Source organism: Solanum lycopersicum, chromosome 1 (genome assembly GCF_036512215.1).
Source record: "Solanum lycopersicum chromosome 1, SLM_r2.1".
NCBI lineage: Eukaryota > Viridiplantae > Streptophyta > Magnoliopsida > Solanales > Solanaceae > Solanum > Solanum lycopersicum.
The window spans coordinates 2,861,814-2,870,555 of record NC_090800.1 but is presented as its reverse complement, the minus strand read 5'-3'; the positions used below and the strand labels follow the sequence as shown (position 1 = coordinate 2,870,555).

The 8,742-nt window shown below is 37.6% G+C and overlaps 1 pseudogene; it reads left to right on the top strand.

Moving 5' to 3' along the window:
- LOC138340795 (receptor-like protein Cf-9 homolog) lies at positions 1–8,197 on the top strand (annotated as a pseudogene).
- The last annotated feature ends 545 nt before the right edge of the window (positions 8,198–8,742 follow it).

The window sequence follows — 8,742 nt, the reverse complement described above, 5'->3', positions numbered from 1 at the left end:
AAAAGGGTATATGTGGGCCATTTATTTACAAGTAGGGGTATATATGAGCCACTTTTATAACGAGGGGTATATCAGCTCTAAATGACAAAGTTGAGGGGTATATCAGACCCTTTTCCCTTTTTTTAATTCTATTTTCCTTACTATGTCAACTTGCTTTCTGCTCATCGTTATCTCATTTGTGCCGCAAAGATCAAGCTCTTGCTCTTCTACAGTTCAAGCAAATGTTTATTACAGATGTTTTTTCGAAATCACTATCATGGAACAAGAGCATAGATTGCTGCTCATGGGATGGAGTTCATTGTAACGAGATAACGGGACAAGTGACTGAGCTTGACCTCGCTGGAAGAGGACTAAAAGGAAAGTTTCACTCCAACAATAGCCTCTTTCAACTCACCAATCTCGAAAGACTTAATTTGCCTTTCAATAATTTCTCTGGATCGTACATTTCACCTAAATTTGGTGAACTTTCTAGTTTGACTCATCTTGATTTGTCGAATTCAAGATTTTCAGGTCTAATTCCAACAGAAATCTCTCGTCTTTCAAAATTACAAGTTCTCAGTATCCAGAGTAGCCTATTAAGTTTCAAACCTAACGGTTTTGAACTTCTCCTTAAGAACTTGACCCAATTAAGAGAGGTTAAAATTTTACGATGTGAACATCTCTTCCAACATTCCTCTTAATTTCTCTTCTCATTTAACTACTTTGTTTCTTCAGAACACACAGTTATACGGGGTATTGTCCGAAAGAGTTTTCCACCTTTCCAACTTGGAATCTCTTGATTTATCATTCAATCCCCAGCTCACTGTTAGGTTTCCCACAAGCAAATGGAATAGCAGTGCATCACTTATGAAGTTAGCTCTCAGTGGTGTGAATGCTTTTGGTACGATACCTGAATCATTTGGTCATCTAACTTCACTGCGTAATTTGAGAATAGCTTCTTGTAATCTCTCAGGTTCTATTCCTAAACCTCTATGGAATCTCACCAATATAGAGGAATTGAACCTTGGTGATAACCATCTCGAAGGATCAATTTCTAATTTCTTTAGATTTGGAAAGCTCATGTCGTTGTTACTTGCAAATAATAACTTTGATGGCCAACTTGAGTTCTTATCTTTTATCAGATGGACGCAACTTGTTGAGCTAGATATTTCATTTAATTCCCTAACAGGTTCAATTCCTTCTAATGTAAGTGGTATGCAAAACCTACAACGTCTCAACTTGTCATCAAACCACTTGAACGGGACAATACCTTCCTGGATATTCTCCCTCCCATCACTATATTTGTTAGACTTGAGTGATAACCATTTAAATGGAAAAATTCTAGAGTTCAAATACCAATCGTTGTTTGTTGTTTCTCTCAAACAAAATCGACTGGAAGGTCCTATTCCAAAGTCATTCCTAGACAAGCAAACCCTACACTTTCTTCTCCTTTCACAAAATAATCTCAATGGACACATCTCATCAACCATCTGCAATCGAGTATTGATGGTGCTAGATTTGGGCAGCAATAATTTGGAGGGAACAATCCCGCTATGTTTGGGTGAGATGAGTTCACTTGTGATTTTGGATTTAAGTAACAATAGTCTTAGCGGGATAATAGATATAACTTTTAGTATAGGAAACTATCTTCGAGTCATTAAATTTGACGGGAATAAGCTAGAGGGGAAAGTCATGCAGTCTTTTATCAATTGCAAACATTTGAAAGTTCTTGATTTAGGTAACAATGAATTGAATGACACATTTCCGAAATGGTTAGGAGCCCTACCTGAGTTGCAGATATTAAACATAAGATCAAATAAGTTCTATGGCCCTATAAAAGATTCTAGGACTTACAACTTATCTGCTCAAATTCGAGTTATAGATCTCTCATCCAATGGATTTAGTGGAGATTTACCAGTGAGCCATTTTAAGAATTTTAAAGCCATGAAAATAATTGGTGAGAAAAATGGAACTCGTGAGTATGTAGCTGATTATTTTTCTGATTTTTACTCGAATTCCTTTATAGTAATAACAAAAGGACAGGAGCTTGAATTTCCTCGAGTTTTGACTACAAACATAATCATAAATCTCTCTAGCAACAGATTTGAAGGTCATATCCCAAGCATTATTGGAGATCTTATTGGGCTTCGAACTTTGAACTTATCTCACAATCGCTTGGAAGGTCACATACCAGCATCACTGCAGCAGTTATCTGTACTTGAATCATTGGATCTCTCATCCAACAAAATCAGCGGAGAAATTCCACAACAGCTTGCATCCCTCACATCATTTGAAGTCTTAAATTTATCTCACAATCATCTTGTTGGATGCATCCCCAGAGGAAAACAATTTGATACGTTCGAGAATAGTTCATACCAAGGGAACGATGGACTATGTCGATTGCCACTCTCAAAAGATTGTGGCGGTGATGAAGGGGTACCAGAAGCAACAACTCCATTTGGGCTAGATCAAGAAGAAGAAGAAGAAGGAGATTCATCAATAATAAGTTGGAAGGCAGTTCTCGTGGGTTACGGTTGTGGACTTGTTATTGGACTTTGTTGGGAAAGACAAGGCAATAACAAAGAATGCCTGACAGGATAACAGCGGAAGAATACACAAGTCTATACTTTCCCTTTTCGATTTGAACCAAGAAAAGACAAACAACCACAAGCAATATGATAGTAAGGCAGCAAGTAATTCAACCAAACAAATATAACAAGACAATAATAAACCAATCACACAAGACACCAAGATTTACGTGGAAAACCCTTCGATGTAAAGAGTAAAAAATCACGGGACCAAAAGCTCCACTATAATAACCAAGAGTTACAATATTGTTCTCCAAAATTGGCCACAAAACAAGTGCCAAACAACGAGCAACAACAAAATAAGATTGCACCAAATCTAGAGAATTAAAGGAGCAAAATCACCAATTTCGCAGCTACTGTTCACGACAGCAAAACTGAAGCTGCAGGCCACCAAATCCAACTCTGTCAGTTCCTAATCAAAGATTGAGATGAAGATAATATGCTTTCCAAAAATCAGCTCAATCGGACAAGAAACGAAGCGGGAATCGCAATTTGAAGTTGGTTGTTAGGGCTGAATTTTTGACTGCGAAAAAACTGCTCAATCTCTCTTTTTGGCTGCTGAAAAACTGTTGTGTTTTTTTTCTGAAAATAAGACCCTAAATAGGCTTATATTTGCCTCATAAGAATGGGCCTATGGGCAAAAATGGATTGGTCCAAATTGGGCTTTTATTTATCCACATAGGAAGGGAAAAAGACCCATAACCCAACAATTCTCCTCCTCACGACTATGTGGAGGAGACCGTCATCCCGGCGACCATGCAACAATCTTCAAAATTCCCTCTTGGCAAAGCTTTAGTCATCATATCGGAACCATTGTCATTTGTATGAATCTTTTCAAGCTCAAGCAACTTAGAATCCAACACATCTCGAATCCAATGGTATCTCACATCAATGTGTTTAGAACGACCATGGAACGTAGAATTCTAGCCAAGATGTATAGCACTTTGACTGTCACAATAAAGCACATACCTCTCTTGAGCACAACCAAGTTCCCCCAAGAATCTCTTCATCCAAAGCAATTCTTTACAAGCTTCAACGACAGCAATAAGCTCAGCTTCTGTAGTAGATAGAGCAACACATTTTTGCAACCTAGATTGCCAAGACACAGCTTCCCCTGCAAAAGTAACCAAGTACCTTGAAGTAGACTTGCGAGTATCAACATCACCAGCCATGTCTGAATCAGTATAACCACAAAGAATAGGCTTCCCTGTACCAAAACACAAACTCAGACTAGAAGTGCCACAGAGATATCTCATAACCCACTTCACAGCATTCCAATGTTCTCTTCCCGGATTAGAAAGAAAACGGCTAACAACTCCAACAGCGTGAGCAATATCCGGTCTTGTACAAACCATCGTATACATCAAACTACCAACAGCTGAAGCATAAGGAACTTTCTTCATATCTTCCTTCTCATCATCACTAGAAGGACACTGTTTCGTGTTCAATTTGAAGTGCATAGCTAAAGGTGTACTGACAACCTTAGCTTTGTCCATGCTGAATCTGTGAAGTACTTTCTGAATGTACTTCTCTTGTGATAATACCAATTTCTTGGCCTTTCTATCACGGACAATCTGCATGCCAAGAATTTGTCTTGCTGGTCCTAAGTCTTTCATAGAAAAAGACTTACTCAACTCTTGCTTCAACTTCTGAATCCTGCAAGTATTATGACCAACAATAAGCATGTCATCAACATAAAGCAACACAATAATAAAGTCACCATCAGAGAATTTTTGCACAAAAACACAATGGTCTGAAGAAGTCTTCTTGAAGCCCTGCTGACTCATAAAAGAACCAAACTTCCTGTACCACTTCCTGGGAGCTTGTTTCAAACCATACAAGCTCTTCTTCAATTTGCAAACATAATTCTCTTTACCCTTGACTTCAAAACCTTCCGGTTGCTCCATATAAATTTCTTCATCTAAGTCACCATGGAGGAAAGCAGTTTTAACATCCATTTGCTCAACTTCTAAATCTAGACTTGCAGCCAAGCCTAGAACCACACGAATGGATGACATCTTCACAACTGGAGAGAATATCTCATCAAAATCAACTCCCTTTTTCTGATTAAATCCCTTGACAACTAATCTAGCTTTGTACCGTGGAACTGGATTACTATCTTCATGTTTCACCCTAAAAACCCACCTGTTTTTCAAAGCTTTTCTGTCTTTAGGTAACTTAACCAAATCAAAGGTATGATTATCATGCAAGGATTTAATCTCATCTTCCATAGCATCAAACCACCTTTCTTTTTCTTCACTTTCCATGGCCTCATCAAGACTCTCAGGTTCTCCCCCGTCAGTCAAGAGTACATACTCATTGGGAGAATAACGAGATGAAGGAATTCTCTCTCTACTAGATCGTCTGAGAGAACTCTCTGGAGCATCTATAATTGGTTGTTGGACAACCACATCATCTTGCACTGGAGCATCAACAACATCATGCCGGTCATTCTGAACATGATCACCATATTCATTATCAACTTGATTTTCATCATTATGAAAATTTTCTTCTGGTGCAATAGTCAAAGGAACTGGATCAACATCAACTAAGCTCTCACTACTCTGAAAATCAGCCTTGTCAGCTTTGTCAAAATCTTCAATTGTTTGGTCTTCAAAAAACACAACATCACGGCTTCTAACAAGTTTCTTCTCAACAGGATCATAGAAACGATAGCCAAATTCATCTTGACCATAACCAATGAAGATACACTGCCTAGTTTTAACATCCAACTTTGACCTTTCATCCTTAAGAACATGTACAAAGGCTTTACACCCAAAGACTCTAAGATGATCATAAGAAACATTCTTACCAGTCCAAACTCTGCCAGGGACATCACCATCTAAAGCAACAGCAAGAGATAAATTGATAACATAAGCAGCAGTATTAAGTGCTTCTGCCCAAAAGGAATCTGACAGCTTAGCATCTGAAAGCATACATCTAACCCTCTCAACTAGAGTTTTGTTCATCCTCTCTGCTAAACCATTTAACTGAGGAGTCTTTGGAGGAGTTTTCTGATGCCTAATACCCTGCTCTCTGCAATATCTATCAAAAGGACCAATATACTCACCACCATTATCTGAGCGGATGCATTTCAATGTCTTCCCTGTTTGTCTTTCAACCAGGGCCTGAAAACTCTTGAACACATCAAGTACTTGATCCTTGCACTTCAAAGGAAATACCCAGAGTTTGCGAGAATGATCATCAATAAAAGTCACAAAGTAAAGTGCACCACCATGAGATCTTACCTTAAAAGGACCACACAAATCAGAATGTACCAACTCCAGCAGATCAAGCTTTCTTGAAGGCGGATGACTCTGAAAAGAAACTCTTTTTTGTTTACCGGCTAAGCAATGAACACATTTCTTCAACTTTGCTTGTTTCACTCCAGAAAGCAAATTTTTCTTAGCCAAACTATCAATCCCCTTCTCGCTCATATGACTCAGCCTTCTATGCCATAACTCTGATGAAGTATCATTCTCCACCAAATTTACTGAGTCTCTGGAGATGGAGCCCGGAAATACATACAAGTTAGACAACTTGTCACCACGAGCCACAACCATCAAACCTCTAGTAAGCTTCCACTGGCCAACACCAAGTGTATTAACATAACCCTCATCATCAAGATATCCCACAGAAATCAAATTCAAGCGAACATCTGGAGCATGCTTAACATTATTGAGAACTAGTTTGGAACCATTGTTACTTTCCAAACAAACTGTCCCAATGCCAATAACTTCAACTTCATGATTATTGCCCATTTTCAACGTTCCAAAATTACCTGGAGTATAAGAAGAAAATAATTCCTTCTTTGGCGTGACATGAGAAGTAGCACCAGAATCCACAAACCAGCTAGACTCATCACGAACAAGATCCATGGCATTTGCATCACAAGAAACAAGAAGATCATCATTAGCAACAACAGCAACACGATTTTCATTATCGCCTTCTCTCTTTTGTTGTCTCATATCTCTCTTGTGCTTGTAACAATATTTCATGATATGCCCATTCTTGTGGCAATAGTCACATGTAATATTCTTGTATTTAGACTTTGACTTGCTTCTACTTTTACCTCTATCATTCTGACCTCTGGACTTGTTTCTCCCCCTATCTTCAGTAACCAAAACATCGGAGTGTGAAGCTGAAGAAGATGAGGCTTGAGATCTTCTTCTCATTTCTTCATTCAAGACACCACTCTTAGTATATTCCATGGTTACAACACCACTGGGAGCAGAATTAGTCAAAGAAACTCGAAGAGTTTCCCAAGAGTCTGGCAGAGTATTAAGAAGCCAAAGTCCCTGTATCTCATCATCAAACTTTACACCCATTCCGGACAGCTGGTCAAGAACACCCTGAAAATCATTAATATGATCAGAAATAGGAGTGCTCTCTTTATACCTGATATTCATTAATTGTTTCAATAGGAACAACTTGTTGTTGCCAGTCTTCGAAGCATAAAGTGTCTCGAGCTTGTCCCACAAACTTTTGGCATGTGTCTCATTCACAATATGATTTCTAACATTATCTTCAATCCATTGTCTAATATAGCCACAAACCTGCAGATGCTCAAATTCCCATTCTTCATCATTCAAAGACTGAGGCTTATTAGAAGCAAACACAGGTAAATGCATCTTCTTGACAAATAAAAGATCTTTCATCTTGCCTTTCCAAATATGATAGTTACTACCAGTTAAACACACCATTTTGCTCATATTTGCCTCCATCATTCAAAACGACAATCAACAATAACCAATGCTCTGATACCACTTTGTTGGGAAAGACAAGGCAATAACAAAGAATGTCTGACAGGATAACAGCGGAAGAATATCCAAGTCTATACTTTCCCTTTTCGATTTGAACCAAGAGAAGACAAACAACCACAAGCAATATGATAGTAAGGCAACAAGTAATTCAACCAAACAAATATAACAAGACAATAATAAACCAATCACACAAGACACCAAGATTTACGTGGAAAACCCTTCGATGTGAAGACTAAAAAACCACAGGACCAAAAGCTCCACTATAATCACCAAGAGTTACAATATTGCTCTCCAAAATTGGCCACAAAACAAGTGCCAAACAACGAGCAACAACAAAATAAGATTGCACCAAATCTAGAGAATTAAAGGAGCAAAATCACCAATTTCGCAGCTACTGTTCACGACAGCAAAACTGAAGCTGCAGGCCACCAAATCCAACTCTGTCAGTTCCTAATCAAAGATTGAGATGAAGATAATATGCTGTCCAAAAATCAGCTCAATCGGACAAGAAACGAAGCGGGAATCGCAATTTGAAGTTGGTTGTTAGGGCTGAATTTTTTACTGCGGAAAAACTGCTCAATCTCTCTTTTTGGCTGCTGAAAAACTGTTGTGTTTTTTTTCTGAAAATAAGACCCTAAATAGGCTTATATTTGCCTCATAAGAATGGGCCTATGGGCAAAAATGGGTTGATCCAAATTGGGCTTTTATTTATTCACATAGGAAGGGAAAAAGACCCATAACCCAACAGGACTGTCCATAATATACATAATGTTGTCAACTCAATATCCGGCATGATTTTCGAGGATGAATGTAAAATTGGAACACATAATTATTACAAGAATGAAAAAGCACAAGAAAAGATATTAGCGTGTAACCTCCAGGTATTCAACTTAATCTCGATCCTTCAGAAGATTACATTTTATATATCCATAAATTTTCTACCTCCATTGCTAAAGCTTTTAACTTTAATATTTCATTTTTGAAAACTGCAGGATTCAAGTCTACTGCATTGCTGGGATGTGAATAAAAGTTTTTACTTTCATAGTTTGTGATGTTTCATGTTTTTTACCCTATGAATAAAGACACGAGTTTTATTTGATTTCATTTATATGTAGTATGTACAAAATAAATTCAGCATATTCAATTGTGACCAAAAAAAACAAATTCATAAAATGCAAATACTTTGAAATAACAATAGAAAGCACATTAAAAATCTTAGTTAAATAAATCATTCTCATTAAATACTTTGAAATAACAGTAGAAATTATGTTACACCAAATGGTTAAAATACACGCAAGGCCTCGTACTAGTCCTTAGGACACTAATTAAATAAGTCATTCACATTAGCAGAGCTCAGATGATTTCTTCTTCTTTATAGATAATAAGTTTTTTGCTTATGCAACATGTTTAAG